Source organism: Porites lutea, chromosome 3 (genome assembly GCF_958299795.1).
Source record: "Porites lutea chromosome 3, jaPorLute2.1, whole genome shotgun sequence".
Taxonomy (NCBI): Eukaryota; Metazoa; Cnidaria; class Anthozoa; order Scleractinia; family Poritidae; genus Porites; species Porites lutea.
This window is the reverse complement of record NC_133203.1, coordinates 34855881-34876883: the sequence shown is the minus strand read 5'-3', so window position 1 is coordinate 34876883 and position 21003 is coordinate 34855881. Positions and strand designations below refer to the sequence as shown.

At 39.5% G+C, this 21003-nt stretch overlaps 1 protein-coding gene and 1 pseudogene across 1 annotated transcript in view; one reads left to right on the top strand and one right to left on the bottom strand.

Moving 5' to 3' along the window:
- Positions 1–21003, bottom strand: part of LOC140932201 (uncharacterized) — a 214225-nt gene that overhangs the window by 93605 nt on the left and 99617 nt on the right. The gene's annotated exons all lie outside the window — the stretch shown is intronic.
- Positions 14571–15511, top strand: LOC140929966 (uncharacterized; annotated as a pseudogene).

The following is a 21003-nucleotide window of genomic DNA, read 5'->3' as shown; positions in this document are numbered from 1 at the left end:
TATTGTAACACTAACTATATACTAATGTAATAAATATCAAACATTAATGTAATACTAACCATTAATGTAATAAATATCAACCACTAATGTAACAAAAAGTCAACCACCAATGTAATAATTTTTTAACCTTTAATGTAATAAAAACCTAACCACTAATGCAATAATATTGCGACTATTAATGTAACAAACTCAAAGAGAAGAGCTGATTGGATATTTAGAATTACTAGGATTTCAAAAAAATCATACGACCTGTTTTGATGTCAGGGATTACTGTTTCAACGCAACAAAGTCACTCAACATTGTCACTTTCAGACTTGGTTTTAAAACCTTCCCTCAAGAGTTAAACGTTTTGCAGCATTTCATGCCGCTGTCAATGAGTGTCTATAAAGTCAGGGCTCAATGAGTAGCAGCGTTCAGTTTTCCTTCAAGCAATTTTCTTTGTCAGTTTTGTAAGAACAAAATACCATTTGGCCTTTTGCATTAAATGTTCACGTGATCAACTTTCGGGAAACACGAAACAGTTCGCTTTCGAAACTGTCCTGAAATATTTGTACTCCTTTTTTAAAGCGAAATGTTCTTTTGTTGAAATTTTCATTGGGTTTCAATACATCAAATTAAACAATGCATGATTACTGTTTCATTCTCAGGCAAGCATAAGGTATTCATCAGGGCTATAAACCACACGATTATGAACGCGAAATGGTTTCACATGTACCTTTCCTCGACCTTAATACGGTCAAGAAGGATAAAAGAATGACAATAAGTCAGTTCAATTTGTGTGTGCTCATGTTCTTCATGCGCTTCAGGCTTCCTGTACAGGGTGTGTCCCAAAAGTTCGTTCCTCTACTTTATAAGTCTGTAACGCAGTACGATTGGACTTGATCAGCACATAATCTAAGCCAAAGTTGCGACTTTCAATCTAATTTAATATTTCATATTTCTTGTGCCATCTTTTGACTCGAAATTCGATTAGTGTAGTTTCGCCCCAAAGGTGCGCTGCCCGAGTAAATTTTCCCGCCATATATTTTTCGCATTTTGTAGCCCGAAATGCTCGAACTCCTAATTTGTTTTGTGTGAATATCCTGAGAGATTAAACCCTCTCAACGAAAAAACATTCAGCTACGTGCAAGCAGAAGCATGTATTTCTATCTACTGGCTTATCAGTTAAACGAATTCCTAAGAAAATGGAAAAATCCGAATGTTGGGTGGTAAGATGGTCATAGAGAAATGAAGGTTTTACGGACAAGAAACGAGGGGTAAGACCGAAAGTCCTCAATAAAACCGCTAAAATACTTTTTAAGAAGGCCCTGTACAAAACAGGAAACCCAGCGAGGTAGCTCTTACAACAGATAGCAAGTTAAATCTGGAGCAGGTTCATGAAAAGCAAAGTTTGGAGACCCCTGAGATGGCAAAAAAACCCTTTATTTCCGGCCAGGGCCGTCCGCCAAGCAATGTCAGCTCGTCTCAAATTTGTAAAGAACAACAAAAGCCTTACTGTGGAAAGGGGATGGAATGATCATCTTTTCTTGGATCAATGCCCAAAATATCTTGTTTCAGCTGCCTAATCTAAAAAACTATATTGATTGGGGGTCGAAGTGACTCCTGCATACTAGGTGATAAAAAGCTCAAAATGAATCATCTAGGGCTCCACATGCCACATGGCTTATCTCACTTAATGCCGCAACGGCTACAGAGTGTGATAAAAAAACAAAGAGGGGATGCCGGTAACAGAACTTCTGAAAACAAGTACTCGATAGAGTAAGAAACATATTTTAGAAATTTCATGTAAAAATGAAGTTTTGATCAAAAGTTATAGCGCATGAAATTAGAGAAACGAACTTTTGGGACACCCTTTAAGAAATGCTTTAAAAAACAGTTGCCAGCATTCTACTACTGAACCTGGACAAAAACAAAGGTTGCACTTCTATGATATTTCACTTGTTGCTCAAAAAAAAAATGTTTTTTTCGGATATTATAGGACAAGTTGGTACACGTCCCAGAAGTAGGAACACTATTATATCGTGTTGATCGTGCGCCCGTTGCCTAATACTACCGTAGAGATTCATATGTTAGTGTGCGTTTATATTCATGCCACCAAGTGGCTCTTCTCTTTGAGTTTGTTACATCAATGGTCGCAATGTTGTTACATTAGTGGTTGAGTTTTTTATTACATTAAAGGTTAAAAAATCTTTACATCGGTGGTTAACTTTAAGTTACATTAGTGTTTGATATTTATTACAGTAATGGTTAGTATTGCATTAGTGGTTGATATTTATTACATTAGTAGTTAGTGTTACAATATTGGTCGATTATTACATTAGTGGGTGATACAGCGTTAACTGACGATTAAAACATCTCGGTTTTAACTTCGGTTTTATTGGAGAAGGCCCTCCTTCTACCTGGATTCAGTTACAGATGAAATACATATTAGTTGCCCTTTGTGCCTTCCGCCATTTTATCACCTACGGACTAAAGCGGAACACTTAGTTGGGAAATTTCACTCTCCGCTATTTCCAAAGACTATAAATTTTGCTGTAGGTATTCATATTTTCGGCGCTCTGGTTGCCTATGGTTAACTCAATGGCAGTTGCCAAAATTAGCTCTTGTAACCTTAACCTTAGTTTCACGTTTCTTTTGTAAAATAAACTGAGCCATTTTTATGCAACTAGTGCTCGCCGTTTCTCAATGGCGGTCACTAACGATAGCTTAGCAAAACACCTGGGATTATGTTGGATTAAGAAACAGTCTCTTTACACACCGAGCTGTCCCCAGTCTCTCACTCTCCTTTCACCCTCGACCAGGATTTTTACGTAGGAACAACACAAAATTACGGTCTGTTAAGCATCTAGGCATGTGTTCTTTATTACGAATATATTTTGGTAAAAGAATATTAAGTAGTTTCTTTTTTAATAACTTTGGTCATTCCAAATCAACGCACCATTGGCGCTTTTGCTATGCTTTAATACCCAAATTTTAATCATGAAGTTAATGCTTTTGTTTAAGTGTCGACGTAGTGGTTGGTTACAAGAACTTAACAACAAATGAAACGGTCCAGCTGGTGACCCACCAGAGTGGTCCGCTTACAGGAACTGTTGCTTAAGAGAGCTTTACATTACAGCGCTTTTAAAACTCAGTTCAAACGGTGTTTCACTGAATGCTGCCCTTAATTAGAGGTGGTCGCTCATGAGAGTGTCGCCAGGAGAACTCCGGCTGTATTTTTAGGACGCTGAAGATGGGAAATAGCTAAATTATCGGAATAAATTAGCATACTTTTAATTATTAAAGTTATTTCTCAAGCCACCTTGCAACAACGCCAGTGTCGGTGGCGAAGTCCCTGGACTTTTTATTCTGAACCTACCCCTAAAAGCTTTCATACTCTCTTCGCTCTCTTTTAAAACAGTGTTTTTGAATTTTTGCGTTTCCTAAATGAAAACTAAAATTAATCGTTTGGTTGCACAAGTACTCTAGGTATAACTGCTGTCAAATAGTAAGTTTGGGAGGCCAGTACTCTTGTAGCCGCCATCAGTATTCCCACCAAAATTAGCACTCGTTTGCTCCCAACTTAAAGAGAGGTGATGTTGAGTAAGGGACGATCCTCACTAGAAGGGGCGTAGCCAGGATTTTTTCGGAGGTACGCACAATTCTCCAAATGCCATTATCCCCAATCCAATCCTCGGCGACCTGCAGGTCAGGGTTATTTCAAGTGAAGCAGGAAAATAACGGGTAAATTGTTGCTAAGTTTACAACTGAACTCAAGGGCTCTTTGGACACTTTTCTTACATCGTTTCCACAAGCATATGATTTTATTTTCTCAGTGCTGATTTGCCAGTTCAAAGGTGTCTGGAACTGTCTAGGGAGGGGGGGGGGGTGGGGGTCTCAACAAAGTTTTATACTGGGACGCTCCGCTTCAAGGTCCAGTCCCTTAACCTTTTATTTCCCGTTATCCACGTCAGTGAAGGCATAAGTAAAATTTAGTCGATCGAAAACAAGACCCTGCTTTTGCAACAAAAGGTAGCCCTGTCGTATGCCTTCTACTGCATAACAAATGGTACCCCCCCTTCTTTTCACTTATCTAGCTTCGAATGCTGCACCCCTTTAAACTGCTATAAATGCGCTGTCTTTAAAATGTCGTGAATATATCACAAAACCAGAAGGTTTTTCGACTTTTTCAGAACCATAAAATGTAGCCTGCGTAGCAGGCATCGAAAGGGGTAGGGGATGGAGGGATGAAGGTAGGAAGGAAGGAAGGGGAAAAGGGAGGGAGATTGGGGTCCCCGTTTTCGCGCTCTTTTCATAAATCACAGATGTTTGACTGAAACAAATTCCCGCCATAACGAACTCTTGCTAATGAGGATATTAACTCAAGGTCCCTACAGTGTCCGCTATAAAGAGAGTTGACTATAGATTTGCAAGAAAGTAGCTTTTTTTCACTCCTCATAACCTCAAAATGGTAATATTGCATACGCAGAACTTGGAGTTCTTTTTCTTTCAAAAATATTTTCCTTCCAGATCAGTCGATGAATGACTAGCCTTGTTCTCTTGATTCTTGGGGTAATATGGGGGCCTTTTTTTTTAATTTTTTGTTTTTTGAAAATAAAAAGAGTGAAAATAATGTTTTTGGTTTACTTATACACAAAGCGTACAGAATATATCATTTTTACCGAATTACTTCCAAAGATAACCTACCTTGGATCCAAAGACTCATCAAAGAGCAAAGTAAAAGGAATTTAAGGAAACAAAGTTTGAGATCTTTTCGTTCGTAGTCTTTCTCCATGTCTTTAGCCTGTTTTTCCATTTGCGTGCGAAGTGCTTTGGTGCCAGTAGAACTTCCTCAATATTTTAATTGACTGCCTTTCTTTATAATAGATCCTCTGAGGAAACCTTTGATAAAGATTATTATCAGATTAATGATTAATGCCATATATTTTTAGAAATTATTTGGAAAAGCTCATATTAATGTCTTGACTGTACATCTTTGTCTGGAGGGGAGTCTTGTTCCAAGTTAATTTTTTCCATTCAGTTGTAAATTAAACAAGGTGTTTGTGGAAATATATTCGGGTTGAAACGTGTTGCGTTGAATGCCTTTCAAAATACAACAGACATTTGAATTATAGTCCAACCAATGCTACAACCTCGGACAAAACCTGTTGAGAAACAACCCCGTTCCCCTTAATCACGAGAATTATACACGTTGCATACTTTTTAGACCAAAACAACTTTGAATAGGGGGTGTGGAGGGGGCTTACTTTTTCTGTTTAGAGGAGATGGTAGTATAGCAAATAGATGGAACTCTGTCAGGGACTGGTAAAAAAGTATAGGGGAGGGGGGGGGGGGGTGTGGGCCGGAGCATTTGGAGATGTGGTTGATAAAAAACACATGGCCCACCCCCTCCGGCCCAAAAATGACTGACCCACCCCTAAAGCAAGGTGGGAAGTTGCATGACCCACCCCCTAGTTAAAACATGGATGATTGGTTTCCTCTTAATAATCCAATAAAACCTTTTTCTGTGTTTGACAAAATTTGTTGACACACTGCTACAACCAATATCAAAATCCCAGAAATCATGCCTTTCACTGAAAAGACAAACGTGAAAAACCGAACATTTCTTGTTTCGATGGACGTTAGGAGTCTTGACACAAACATACAGCAAAACGAGGGTATATTGAAATTGCAATTGTCTGTCACAAAGTATATGACAATTTCTACAAAGACAACCCATTCCTACACATTACTTGCCGGAAATGCTTAGATTAATCCTCAAAGAAAATTTCTTCCACTTCAATGGAAAGCACTACCTACAAAACCATGGAGCTACAATGGGCACAAAGACATCAGTTTTGATTCCTTTGCCAATATTGAAATAACAACCCTAAGCAAAACTGTCTTTAGAACAACAGTTTGGAAATGCTACATACACGATACCTTTTCCCTATGGGACATGAGTAAACCTGACATCGAAGCCTTCATTGAACACTTATGACAGGCTTAGACCGGTTGAGGAATTTGGGTCCCCGCTGCTTAGGTAAAATTTTTTTTACCTAAATCACAGTAGGAGCTGAAAGAGGAACCACACTAAAAAGAAGACAAGCCTTAAGAAGGTGTTGTAAGCCGGATTAATCCTGATACGTTTTAGCGGCAAATTTCCTCATTTATTTATTTATTTTCCTTATTTATACTTTAATAAGGTATACGAGTTTTCTTGAACGCCTGATGTGTAATACAATAAAACAATGGGACAGGGCTACTCTTTCTTTGCTGTTATATTTTTCGTGGCTAAAGGTTTCGTGCCGGCTTGGTTAAAAAATATACATCACCGGAATTTTCAGTTTTAAATGCCTTAATCGTAGTTGCCATTGTATTGGTAAAGGATTACATAAATAAATTTGTTAGAGAGAAGTAAATACTTCAAACGTTTATTCGTTAGAAACCGGAAAATAAATGCGCCTGTGTTGTTGTTAGACACAGGCCATTAATGCTCCAGTGTATTTGCTAGACACGGACAAATTAATGCCCCAGTGTATTTGTTAAACACAGGCAAATTAATGCCCCAGTGTATTTGTTAAACACAGGCAAATTAATGCCCCAGTTCATTTTGTGAGACACGGGCAAATTAATGCCCCAGTGTGTTTTGTTAAACGCAGGCAAATCAATGTCCAAGGGTATCTATTAGACACAGGTAAATTAATGCCCCAGTGTATTTGTTAAAAACAGGCAAATTAATGCCCCAGTGTATTTGTTAAACATAGGCAAATTACGGTATTTGTTAGACACAGGCAAATTTAACACCCTAGCGTATTTGATGTATTTGTTAAACACAGGTAAATCAATGCCCCAGTATTTGTTAGACCCAGGCAAATAAGGATCAATTTTTCTCTTGAAATATCGCTCTGCATGCATATATATTTTATTCTCAAGTTTACAGATATTTCCTGAGGAAAGATCCAGAATTTTTGTAAGCCGGCTTATATTTACACGTGTCGGGTTTATAACACACAAAGCTTAACATTTCTACGAGTAAAATGATTAATTGTCCTGTTCGAAGTTCCTCGGCTTTATTGACAGTAACGCCATAATGTTTAATAGTTTCATTAGCGACTGATCATGAGCTGGTCCTTATAACCATTTATAGCTAAAACGTTTTCTTTATGTCAAGATTTGTAATTACTCACCTTGCGGCCGTGATAGTAATTATTTACCTGTTTCAGTGAAGATCACAAGATTGCCAGCATGTGCACAAGCGAAACTTAAACGAAATAAAATTCGTCTCGTACGAAAGCCGAGAAGGGTCTTCCGACTTCCGACTTCCGACTTCCGACTTCCGACTTCCAACTTCCAACTTCCAACTTCCGACTTCCGAATGGCGCGAGATTGCCGCTGCTTAAAACGGACTGAGTCGGATTGAAAAGCTTGCTAATATGGATGAGGAGGTAAGTTGAATTCTGTGTGTTAATAACCTTTTTGTATTTGGGGTATTTTCGACATATTCAGGGGCGTAGCGTCCATATACGCACGTACGCCCGTGCGTACAGCTGAGATCTGAGAAAAAAATTTTTCTCATTAAATTTGCTGGCTAATAATTTCATATTTTCACATTATATTGGCGTTTTTTATTAGAATTCCCATTATCCAAGCATCAATCATTGAGTGCTGGCCACTAATAATGGCTAATGCATTTGAGTGGTAAGCAAAAAAAGGAAAAACGCGTCATGTACCCCTCCCTCAAGGTCAACCAGCCTCACCAGTTTTCCCACCCCCGCAGGTATTCTTGAAGGAGAGGTTACTATGCCATGACGTGTGGCTTCAGAACAAAACGTATTTGCCGTCAAAGGAGATTAGGAATATACTTGTGAGGTCAAACAGTGAAGCCCCAGTGATTGATTTTCCGAAGAAACTGTTAGAGAATCCTATGAATATTTCTGCGACTTGAGGAGCGTTATCACTGGCTTCTGTAGTGTTTTCGTGTGTTTCGTGAGACACATATGGCTGGAGACACATATGGCTCGAAAATCGATACACGATTAATTCAACGTAATTAACAAGACAACTAAACAACGTCTACATGCACTGCCGAACGTAGCTTCAGTAGCATGAAGAGACTAAAATCTCCTCTGCGAAGTACGATGACGGACGAAAGATTAAGCTCCCTAACAATCTCTCATATACATAAACATGAGAACGTGGATTGACAGTTTGGTAACGGAGTTTGCCCGTCGACGCCTCGCCCTTTGCTTGTGACCTGTCTTCATTGTTTTTGTACAACTTTCCACTGAATTTTTGCCGCATTATTTATTGAAAATGCCCCGCAGAAAAACCAGGAGATGGAATTTCCGAGACCCTAAATTTCAAAATTTTCTGGGGGAGCATGACCCCAGACCCCCCTAGATATAAGCGCCTTCGGCGCTTAGGAAAATTTTTTTCTCGTGCGTACATCTTCAAAATCCCACGCTACGCCCCTGATATTTACAGTTAAACATTCAGACTGTAACAGTTAGAAATAGCATGTTCTCATATACAGGACACATATTAACGCTTTCCCTGGCAAAAAAATATCTAATGTGAGAGAATAAAGGCGGTGGTTTTGAAAGATAATACAACACCGACAGAAAACAAAACTGGATGGATTTAAGCGAAGATCCTGTAGGAAAGTCATTGACCTTGGCGTGAGCACGAGGTATTGCGTGAACTAACTAATTCTACGTGTAAATGCTGGGACGTAAAATAAGGAACAACAAACTGACGTATAATCTTGATATAAAATAGAGACAAATTTATTTGTTGGGTCGGTTGTAGTTGTGGAATAAAAATGTCTCCGCACTTATGCTTGCGCCGAAAGTGTCAACAAGCTTTTGAGTCTCGCAACTGTTTTATTTTGAACTCAGAAATAACATGCAAAGCTCTTCCACTAAATGGGGAGCTTTGCGTGGATCAGCATTATACCGCTTGTGCCCGAGCGTTTGTTTCAAAATAAGGAGATGTTTTTGCAAAAGGTTATTCAAATTTGCACCTTTACTGGGCCACTAGTTGTATTCATATAGAACACCCTGGTGAATAATAATATGCTCATTTCAATCATTCTTAACCGTGTTGTGTGACATCATTACATCAAAAAAGCTTGCTTGTTAAAAAGATTATGCTTCTCAATTCAGCTCAGAGTTTTCATGGACGAACACTGTGTTGAACTGAAAAGAGTTTTTGACAAGCATAAGTTTGGTTTATAAGGTCCAGTTAATCTGTTATAAAACGTTGTGTTTCAGGCGTGGGATTCAAATTTGTCTCCTGCCTCAGTCACGCAAGCTCCCTGCCTCTTCCCCGGGGAGGACGGTAAAAACACAGGTAGTACCTGAACAGATAGGCCCTTTGCAGCTAGCCATTCACGTGGTACAAAACCGCCGTGCTGGAGAGCAAAAGTCGCACTGGGACAAGACAAACAGAGAAAATTACCATTTACAATTATATATGCTCCTGTGTATGTCTTTTATTTGTCTTGTCCCAGTGCGACTTTTGCTCTCCAGCGTGGCGGTTTTGTACCACGTGAAGAGCTAGCTGCAAAGGGCCTATTCAAGGCACAGGATGCGCAAGATGCCGAGTAACTCATTTCTTGGCCTATTGGTAAACAATAAACAACGCAAAAGGCGGGGGATGGGCAATCAGTGAGTCTTACAGAAAATGTTTGCAGTGCATCAGTCAAATCCAACTGCGCCGTGCCCCCTCCCTTCCGGGCTAACTCCTGGGCATTGGCATCTCTTTTTTCCTTGGATGGGAAATTCCCGGTGGCTGGGACATTTGAGATGTCAAATGCCCCGCGGTGGGGACGAAAAAAGAGGGCAAATGCCGCGTCCCCAATCCACACTGTAACAGTTTTAATTGATCGCGCGGTCGAATTATGGTGTGTCAGTTAATGTCTGCCTTTGTAATAGCGCTATTCTTACTAAGCCGCGACAAACCATTTATTATCTTTCTTTTATGAAAGTTCGCGGTAAGAAAGTGCCAAAAAATTGAAATCAATAATAATGCTTGAAGCGATCTGTTCTGAATTGTTTTAATAATATGAAAGGAAGCTCTTTAATAATAGATTGATCATACATGATCATAGGATTAAAATCATTACGCCTAAACTTTATTCAAATCCTAGATCAAAAGAAATTGAATTCATCAAGGCAATAGCTCCCGATTACGCAGTACAAGTTGTGTCTTGACATTTAGCAATGAAAAAATGCATGCAAAAAATCGGGAACACATGCCTCTAAAAACCTCTACAAGTTTTTCGCGTCCTTGATAGAAGAGATAAAAAAAACCAATAAAGGATTTTTTTATGTAATAAAGAACAATAACTATCCAAAGAATCACGTTCACAAAAAAATTGTGCCACCTGACCATGTTTTCCCTTTACTTGTCGTTTATTACTCAGTTACTCAATATCTTTGCCACAAAAGTAATAAGTTGCTCCATGTCTCTTTCATCGTCATGATTTATTTCGCGAACAGTGTATATGCGGCCATTTCCGAATTTCAGAAAGTTTGCCGTTATCGTGACCCTAAATCTATATATGGTTTATCTACGACGAAAGGACGTACGCGACGAAAGGACGTACGCCGTATCTTTTGTTTTTGCACTATATATTGTCAGGTGTACAGTTTGCCTGCTGTAAAAATGATCTCAGACGCACAATTTGAGACGATGAGGTTAGCCATCGGGCAATAGCTGTGTTGAAGCCGTTCCTGGAAAAGCCAGTCAGGGGTATGGATTTACTAAAATGTTATTCACTTGACTGTAAATACCCGGGTCGCTATCGTAAAATAGTCAGAATATAACAGAAAGTAGGTTAATTTTAATAAAAAAAATTACACCGTTAAAGCTAGTTAACAGGAATGGAAACCAGTTTCCGCATCCTTTTCCAATAAAACAAAACCACTATAGAACTAACCTTCTTTAATGACGGCGAACGGTGTTCCCTCCCCAGTAATATGTCAACATGAAGAAAGGAGAACCTTGATTATATACGTTTTATACGGAGAGGCTCCACAATGAGGTCCAACCCCTTCCCCTTTTATCAAAACCCGATTATTGACAGAAAAAGTAGCGCTTTTTTTATACCTTCCAAACTGCTGTAAATGCGCTGTCTTTGAAATATGAAGAGACTGCAAACCAGACAGTTTTTTCGACTTTTTAAAGATATAAAATGCATCTGTAATCCCTTTCGGGCCTTCTTACAAACCGAAAAAACTTGATTTCCCAATCCTTTCATATGGTTCCGGCAACAAGTGAAATCCCTACCTTTTTTACCTGAAGCCTTTGGGCTGGAGCCTTCCCGTACAGACAAATGTAGGGAGTTTCCCCCAGGTACTATAGAAAAATTGTTAGGATCCCCCTGCACTTCAGGTTATAAACAATGTATCAATCAATTTTTCCCCAGTGGAAAGGGAAGAACGAATTAATGACTTGGTAGAGAAAATAAAAGCACAAAGAGGAAATAAAGCAGAAAAACAAAAGTCTAAGACGGTGAACGTTGCAATGCCCAAGAAACCAGCGGTAGTGAGGCGCTGCATGCTTTATATAGGTTGGCTCCACCGATCAAGCGCGGATTCGCGATACAAGCAGATAAAAACCAAAGGACGGTGGAGGTGTTCGAGACTTCTATTACAATGATGATGAACAGATCACTGTTGAATCCCTCAAGATGAAGGCAAGAAAACTTTTCTCTCCGGAGGGTGGGTCCAAGTATGGTGCTATTGAAGATATGTACGCGACCCGAAATGATCCCCGAGGAATTATCGGAATCGAATGGGATGACGTTTAATTCCCGAAGATGCTAGAATTACTAGAATAAAGTAAATTAAATAATTTTGACTCGACTGGTTTAAAGTGTTGATTTATTAATATATTTTGGACAATTTTTTAAATAATTATAACTCCTTTTTATAATAACGAATTTTGCAAGAAACTTTAGAGTTTAAATTGAAGGTTTAATCGTGCAAATAGCATCTCGTTAGACCCGGTTTAAACGTCAAATTTCACATGTGCCGAGTCTGATACCTATTTGGTTCTACTTGAATAAGTAAATCCGCCATTTTAGACGTCGAATCATGAGCGAGTTTTTATAGAGTTGGGAAAAAATTGAGAATTGTGGGTTATGATAAATTAAACATGATTTAAAAATTTGATTCGGCACAAAAGACAACGGTTGAACTTCTGTCGAGATTTGACTGGCTCAGTCGAAGATGCCACAGAAGTCGCGTTGTCGAATTTAATTTTAGTTAAACGCCGAACTTCCTATGCATTCAATACCTGAGTTAAATTTGGCACATGTGAAATGCGATGTTTACACCGGGTCTTGAAAAATGTACATTTCAAGAATATTTGAGATCTCGCTGTCTGTTTGCAAGCAAATGTCACGTGTACCTGATGTCAACACAAGACGACAAGGAGGAGTCGTCCCCCTGCAACCTAAATCAAGCCGAAGATTCTGGCCTGGTATCCTATTGTCTATAAGACAAAGCCGAACGACCATCCACATCGCAGTTGGGAGTATTTATGGGATGTAGCAAAACAGAGATGTCAGAGGAATTTCAAAGTTTAGAGATGAAGAGTAGTACGCCTATGAGAAACTCATCAAGAAGCCAAAGCCCACTCTACGCACCAGCTATTGAAGGGGGCGAAGGAACTTTGTGTACTGTTGAAAATGTAGGTGACCATCGCCTATTAATAACTTATGAATCTGTTACAGAATCATCTTTTTCGGAAGTCCTTCTCACCACAGTTTTGTTTTCAAGGGAACAGTGCTATCATACTAACTCGTTTTCACAACCGTTAACCAGGGACACTCCCTTAGATGAGTATCGCCCCCTGGAAAACGGGTTTACCGTTGTGGGTATCAACAAAGGTGATAAGTGCTTTCTCGACAAGCCCTACGATGATTCTGCAAAGCCATCGTCTAACGAGCCGCCAGATTTCAAGTATGAGTTCCCTCAGGCGGTTGAGAATTCAAAGCGTCTAATCCTCCATAACCCATCGCAGGAGCCCATCAAATGGAGCCTCCATCCCCCATAAATGCCCTTGAAGTCAACCCTTTCCCGAGTAGATTTATAATTAGAACGGTTCCCAGGGGAGACTTCGCGCGCCGACGGTGGGAAGAGCCAATCACAACAACGAAATGACACTGCTATTGTACTTCATCGAACAGCAGGAAATTCGGTGTTGACAGGCCAAACACAATCATAAGCTAGTGAAAACGTGACTTTAGCGTTTTCACCCCTCAGAGATTTTCTTTCTTTTCTTTCTAGTGGGTAGATTGTACTGTGGAGAGTTTTACACTCTGACTATGTTAATCTTCATTTTGGTTGCTTGTCTCACAGTTAGAGGCCATGAAGCTGGTCTGTTACATGCATAATGATTAACTACTACCTGCAGTCTGTAGTTCTGACAGGATTCGTTTTCTTAAGCCAATTTTTTTGAGCGTTAAGGTTCTTATTTCGGCTAAGTGACTCAATATTAATCAAATTTCTAGTTTTTCAAGGCTTTTTTTTCCGAAATGCGTTTATCTGAATAAATACTTGTAGTCCTTGTGGTTGTTTTGTCCGTCAGATAGTGTGAAGATTCCCTGCTATGTTCTGTAACGCCGGGCCCAGCCATTGTTTGCTCGCAAAAAAGTGATCCACAGATGCGAATTCGGAGGAAAGAATTAAGCCTAAACTTCTGCATTAACTGCTGAGAATTGTCCTGTTAGTCAGTCATAATTCTTTTGGCGCAGATACAATCCATTTTGTTTTTCTTGAGATAAGTGGGTCTTTGGACTAGAGCGCGATGTCACAAATTCCTCCGTTAGCAAATTATTCACGGTCGAACAACTGTTGTTTTCTGTTCAACTTTTCAAGTGCCAGTTTCATCAGGCAACTCTCATGGTGATACAAGTCAGTTGTAAAGGAAGACTGCAATTTCTCAAATTTCGGAACTGAAGCATTGCTCGTTAGTTGCTACTTAGGTCATCGCTTTTGCATGCGGTGCTAAACTGGCGAAATCCACTCCACGGTGATGACAAAAATCAAATGATCCTGGCACTTTTTCGGCGCTGATCATCGAAAAGTTCCAAATCGTCCACAGATGCTTAATCATCGACTCTTTTCAAGGTACATGTAAAGCGGCAAAAAAAAAAACCAAAAGCAAAAACACTCGCAAAGATAACCTTTCCGTGACCCTCAGTTCGCTGCCTTTGTCCGATCGCTTCATGCTCAGTCTTAGTCGGGTAGTTCATTAACTTTTATTTCATGATACCCAGATTCCAGCAGCTGTAAAATTGTAAAAATGGACGTATAGTAAAAAAGGAAAACGGTCGAAGGACGGGCTAATGTGTTCGACTTCATGCAACTTTATTTTTTTCACGGTGACATAGGAGACTCACGGAAATATGACACTTTTCGCGGGAAACAAGCCGTTCTATTTATAAATCTACTCGGGAAAGGGTTGACTCAAGAAATTAATGGAGATTGAGGCTCCATTTGATGGGCTCTTGCCCATCGGAAATCTGGGGCTATGATGGCGACCAACTGGTAATTGGGGTAGTGGTGTCATGCCACATGACTCATGGTGCGCGTTTTGTGTGGTTTCGGAATGGCGTTAAGATTAAAGAAGGGCATCCACTTTGTTGCCTACCAGTTAATAAGCCTGGAAGCTACACTGTAGAGGTCTCTCTTGGTGATGAGAGAGAAGTCTCCGATCCAATTGAGATTCGCCCAATACGCTTGTCAAGAACCTCGCAATCACCATCCGGAGAAAAGGTTCCTGAGGAAGGTTTACATGAAGGTACCTGTGATGGTGGTCATGCCGGCGAACAGGAAACAATGCAGAAAGGCAATGCAGCGGTTCCAGCTGTACCAGTGTTGGATAAGGAGGAAATTACATTTTCTGAAGAAATTGGGCGCGGTTCGTTTGGTGTGGTCTTCAAAGGCTCTTGGGCGGGAACTGACGTGGCCGTCAAGGTTTTGAAATTGCGAAATGCCAGACGTCTTCAGTCTGTGATCGAAACAGAAGTTCGGGTCCATGACATGATTCGACATCCAAACATTGTACAAATCATGGCCGTGTCGATTTTAAAGAATTCCATCTACGTTGTTTCGGAGTACATTAATGGTCGTAATTTAGACGAGGTACTTTTTGGCGAAGGCGAAGAGTCCACAAAACTCACCATTCAAGAGAACGACAAGATGAATGTGGCGCGGCAGATTTCTCAGGCGGTTGCGTATTTGCACAATTTAAAGCCCCCGTCGTGCACAGGGACATTAAGCCCGCGAATGTTCTTGTTGCCAAAGGCTCCCTTATAACTAAGCTGTGCGACATGGGCCTCAGTAAGTTAAAGACAGAACAGTCTTTAAGCCGCAGCACTGCCATCGCTGGAAGTCCAAGCTATATAGCCCCTGAATGCGTTTTACAGAAAAAACAAGCAACAACTCAATCCGATGTATGGTCACTGGCATGTACGTTATTGGAACTATTTACCGAACGCGATTGCTGGTTTTAAGATTGGTTGAACGAAAAGAAGCCTGCATCGGGAGGGAATTGTGGAGGTTCTTTTTAAGATATCCAGTTTTTGATGGCTGCCATGGAGAGGAAAAAATCGCCTCCTGTGTTGGGATTGCCTTCAGAAACTTGTTTGCAACAGATTCTTACAGACTCCTTTGAGTATGACAGTGCCCAGAGGCCTCACGCCACTGACATCGTGAATGCTCTACTACATTAGCTATAAGCCGTGAAGTAGCTTGTAAGGGGTTTGTCTTTCCATTCTTCAACAGGAGATCAACAACTAGTTGATATTGTAATGAGTGGACTTCCTTCCGGTTGGTGAACTTAAAAAGATGTATCTTTTCTAATTATCTACAAGTGTTTTCCATCTGCCACGTTTTTAGATAGGTAGTGTTGTAATCAGTCCAATTATGCATTATGTCCCCAAATCAGTATGGGTGTTTTTTCCCATGCTATACGGCTCCGAGAAATTAACAAAGTTTCCTATCTTCTATCTTCCTAAAAAAGGCGCAGTAGAACAACACTTGAAAGAACAAATAGAACAGTAATAGACAATCATCGAACACTATTAAACTGATCATGTAATCATTGTCTCTACGGGAAAATTGTAACTAAGCACTTCTGTTGTTTAGAGTGTTTAATAAAGACCCTTTATTTCATTCAGTTTGGCCTGAGAATAAAGAGGGGCCTGGAACTCTGGACCCTTCCTCAAGACCCGCTGCAGGCGGTAATGGTGTATTCAGGTTAGGGGTGACTATTAATTGGGGTCCAAATTTTAACGGTTGCAGTTGTATTGCAATAATAATACGCAATAATGCCACACGGATATTGCGATAGTTTTGCGATAGTGGATCGGAGGTAATATTGCAATAATATTGCGAAGGTGTTAAGAAATATCTGTTTTTACTTAATGTCTTGTACTTAAAGAAATAACTAAGAATTATTGGTCATAGAATACAGGTACCATGCGGTTCGAGAATCAAGACGCTAAACCATTCTTTTTTACCGTTGTTGTCACCTTAAGAATCAAAGATGGGTAAAAAAAATTGCCTTTATTTTCCAAACAAGTCAAAATGTTAGAAGTATAGAAACTATCGAAACTATCGATAGTTCGCTACACTATCGCGAATGTTATCGATGTTTCATTTTGGCTATCGATCCATCGCTATATATTGCAGCGTTAATATTATCGCGACAGTTCGATGTATTGATACAGCCTTTATTCAGATATACTTTCGTTTCATTGTTTTTGTTTTTAGTTTATAGCTGTAAAACCCTAAAGGTAGCAGCACCTTGTCTGTATTAATCCTTTTTTACCACTAACTAGTTTTTTTTATGGGTGTACATGCCCTTCTATAGTGTGTTTCTCCAGAATCGCCTTGAAGTGGTGTGGTTGTTTTCCATGGCTTAGGTTCTCGGAAAATCCGGTTGAAAAGTAAATGGAACACGTCTTCTCGGGTCGTTCCACCAAATCCAAAAGGAAAGGAAATTCTGCTGGAATGTTCCAAAAGGAAATTTCATTCGTTAATACATTTCTTTTAAAGAAACTGATACCGTTCCAGGCTTTGGCAGAGACTTTTCGGTGAAAGCAAATCCCGAATGGAAATACATTACTCAAATTAGTCGAGTTAGGGGACCACCTTTTCTTTGCGCAAGGACTATAAATGAAGGGAGAAAGCGTATATATGTAAATGAAGATTCTTAATTTAAAAAACGGACCAAGAAAACGAAGGTAATAAGGAGATTATCATATGGCTTTCTTTCTGTAAAAAGCAAACAAACAAACAAAACAAACTAAAGAAATAAGCTTTTGCCCCAAAGTTTTTTTTTGCTGACGTTAACACTCACAGATTTTCGAGCAAAAGAGAGACTGTTTGTAGTCTACTCCCTTTCAAATTCTGTCATGCAGACATGGATTTTTTCCACACTTGAGATGTAAGCTGGAGTCAATAAATCTTTTACAAGGGTAATTTACAAGTGCAGCTATTGTTTTCAGACTCTTAAGTCTATGCTAATGACTATTCTTGTTAATTTACACTCGTAAATTTTCATCGTTAAACTGACCCCTGGTGACGGACCATTCATAAACTCAAAAGTGTTGGGGTCGCTGGTTGCCTGGGTTGGGTTGCAAAAAACATCTTAAGATTAAGGGAACTCGTAACTGTAATTTCAAAACAATAGGTTATTGTTCCAGAACAAAACTTAAGAGCCCTTTTATCTTAAGAAGGTTTAATGCAACCTAGCCCTGGTGTCTATATTGGTGACCTTCTGGATCCTGAACTGTTGGTAAAAGAGAAGACCAAATTAAAATACGAGTAAAGTGACAAAATGTCTCTCGATTTTCTGCCGCAGATTTTACATTGCAGGTGAGAGGTTAAGGGAAAACAAGGACTGTTCCTTTCCTGTATTTTATTGCGACTTTTTCATCAGCATATTAATTTATTTTACAAATTACAAATTTCAATAATCTACAAACAGTCTAACAATCGATTAAGTGATTAATTTCTTACAGCGGGGAAAAACAACTGACATTTTTACTTCAGTATAATCGTTACGTTAAATTCTAATCCTTGCCTCTTTCATTACAAAAGTTTGGTTATTTTCTACTGCTTTACATGATTTTTCTCTCTTGTTGAAGAGAAAGCAAACTCGGCTGTTCTACTGAAAAAACGATTGTGATTGAATCATCACTTTATGACTTTGCTGTTCACGGCAACCCAGACTCAGCTTTATCGGACGAAGGATTTTCATGGGCTAAAGTTTGCAGCTAACCTTCAACATGCGCTATTTTTTTCGAATTTTTTAGGTGAGCAGGAAGCGGACGTGGAGCGCGCGCGGCCTTCCCCTTCGCCCATCTCTCGCGCTGAAACGTGTTGATCATTCACCTGAGAGCTGTTGAACTACGGTTTTCTTTCAAGTTATTTTGTTGCTTCTAGTAACCAGCTAACGGTATGTTTATAGAATTATGTAATTTAGGCATTGAAATTTTTTTCCTGTCTTCTGTTGCAACGGATGGCAAGGATGGACATGGATTAAAAGCTTAAACAGTTAAAACCAACATTCTTAAGTTTTGAAGCTCTGCCTACAAAAATCGCCAAAAAATATTTTGGTTAGTGCTCCCTGAGAAAATTTGTGTGGAATCTTTTTCTTATATCTAACTGAGCTTTACGTTTTAAGCGCCGTCCTCTAATGAGCGCCGCATTTTTGGAGAAAAATTTAATAAGCTTCGGTACATTTCCTTATGCACTGTGTATTTTGACGTTTACAAATAAATTGCTCGTAAATGGACGACCTTAAGTAGGTGAGGAAACCCGCTTTGGTGGGAAACCCGCCAGTCCACATAATCTCAAATTTTAATTTGATCACGTTTACGTGATAGGCGGGGTGACCCGCGGCACGTTACCTCACCTATCTGGGGTCCCCCACCTCCATGTAAACAGGCCCAAAGACTACTGTACAGCTGATAACAATGTTTAGTATATGGCTCAGTCTGTTTTCGCCATGCGATTGGTCAATTTGCGGTCCGTAACTTGCTATACGGACCAAAATTTTTAAAAAAATCGCTCATTTCGGAGTTCTAAATATCTTTTCCTCGGAAAAAATTTTTAACTAAAGTTATAAGACGACTGTCAACGGTGAGGACTTGGATGTTGACTTTGGCCTTCAACATTTTAAACTGCGTTTATTTGTGAACGAAGGCAATGAAGAAACTAACTTGTAATCTTATCGAAGAGGATTCTAGTCAGTGTTTGAAAATTTTATCGTAGTACACAGTTGAGAAGACGAAAATCGACTGGCAGAGATTCGAGATGTTTTGCCTAAGAGAAAATGAGTAATTCCTTCGACAAATATGATAACATACCTGCACCCGATCACCTTAACAAACTTCTTTGCCATTTGCAGTGTTTTTTCAAAGACCGACGAAAGAGAGATAGAAGCGAGTTCGAGCCAGACACGATGTCCAGTTTTCAAAAGACTCCAGCATCACATTAACGAGTGAATACTTACAGTGCTCTTAGTTTTGACCGAATAAACTTTAAAATATGTCTGTAAACCCTGAGGACTGGGATGTTGACTTTGCCTTTCCAATAACCTAGCTTTGTTTTAATGAGAACGAAGCTGATGTAGAAACTGAATAGTAACCTTACCGAGGAAGAGAATTCTAGTTAGTGTTTGAAAATTTTAACGCAGATTACAATTGAAGACGTGAATGAACTGGCAGAAAGAGAGGTTTTCTCAAAAACAATTAACAAGCGAATCCTTCGACGGTAACAACAAACTCAACATGATATTAATTTGAGGAGGACTCGGAAAAAAAAATCCGAGTCCCAGATGGGATTTGAACCCACGACCCTCCGTGATCTAGTCTAGATCACGGAGATCACGGAGATCACGGAGATCACGGAGATCACTAGATCACTAGATCACGGAGGGTCGTGGGTTCAAATCCCATCTGGGACTCGGATTTTTTTTCCGAGTCCTCCTCAAATTAATATCATGTTGTTGTTGTTTCATCTTTAACAACAAACTCACCTTGAAAAGCTTCTTTGCCTTTTGCAGTGTTTTTTTTTTCTTTTTTTTACAAGGACAAACAGTGGAAAGATGGAAACGACTTTTAGACAGATACAGTGTCCGGTTTCCAAAATACCCCAGCGTTACATTCTAAAGAGCTAAAACTTACATTGCTCGCAGTTTTGACCGAAAAAACTTTTTCAACAAGGCGAATTTTTTTTTTACTTTCTCGGAGAGCCTTTGTTATGTGCTATTGTTTTCGTGCGCCAATAAAAACATTCCTTTTTGATGCCTGTCAAATGACTGTCAAATCATGCGGCCTGCACTTGTTTCCGGTCCCTCAAACAGGAAGAAGCCGTATAATAAACATCTTATTAGCCTCGTTTTTTTCGGTCCGTACTGTAAATTACGGACCAAGATTTTTTTCCATCGATTTATAACCCGCGCGCTTCGCGCTCGGGCCATAAATCGATGGTAAAAAATCTCGGTCCGTAATTTACAGTACGGACCGAAAACCCGGCTAATAAGAGGTATTTATAACTAAGATAGTACGCGCGCGCTCTGATTGGCCGAGAGATGTGTTTGCATGAGAGTATGTAAACATGTGTGGAGTCATGATGTTTTGCTCTTCGCGCGCTAATCACACAGTTGAAAACTCGACAAATTTACTTTATTTACCCATTCCCTCGTCGAATGAAACTTGGAAAATCTTTACAAACATGCTGTGCCAATTTTTTTCGCTTAAGCTGACATTTTAAGCGAGAAAAACCCTTTTTTGGAAAGCATCTTTATTGCAAAACAAGAACTGATTACACGTACATTAAGCTTCATGTACAAGACTTTGCGACTAGTAAGAATCTCTCTTTTAATCAGTAACCTAAACAAAGAGTTTTTCTTTTTTCTCGGGAAAGTTGTTTTATAAAAGCAATAGAAAACTTTTTTCCTGTGTTTGCATAGCATGATGTCAACGCTCGAGGG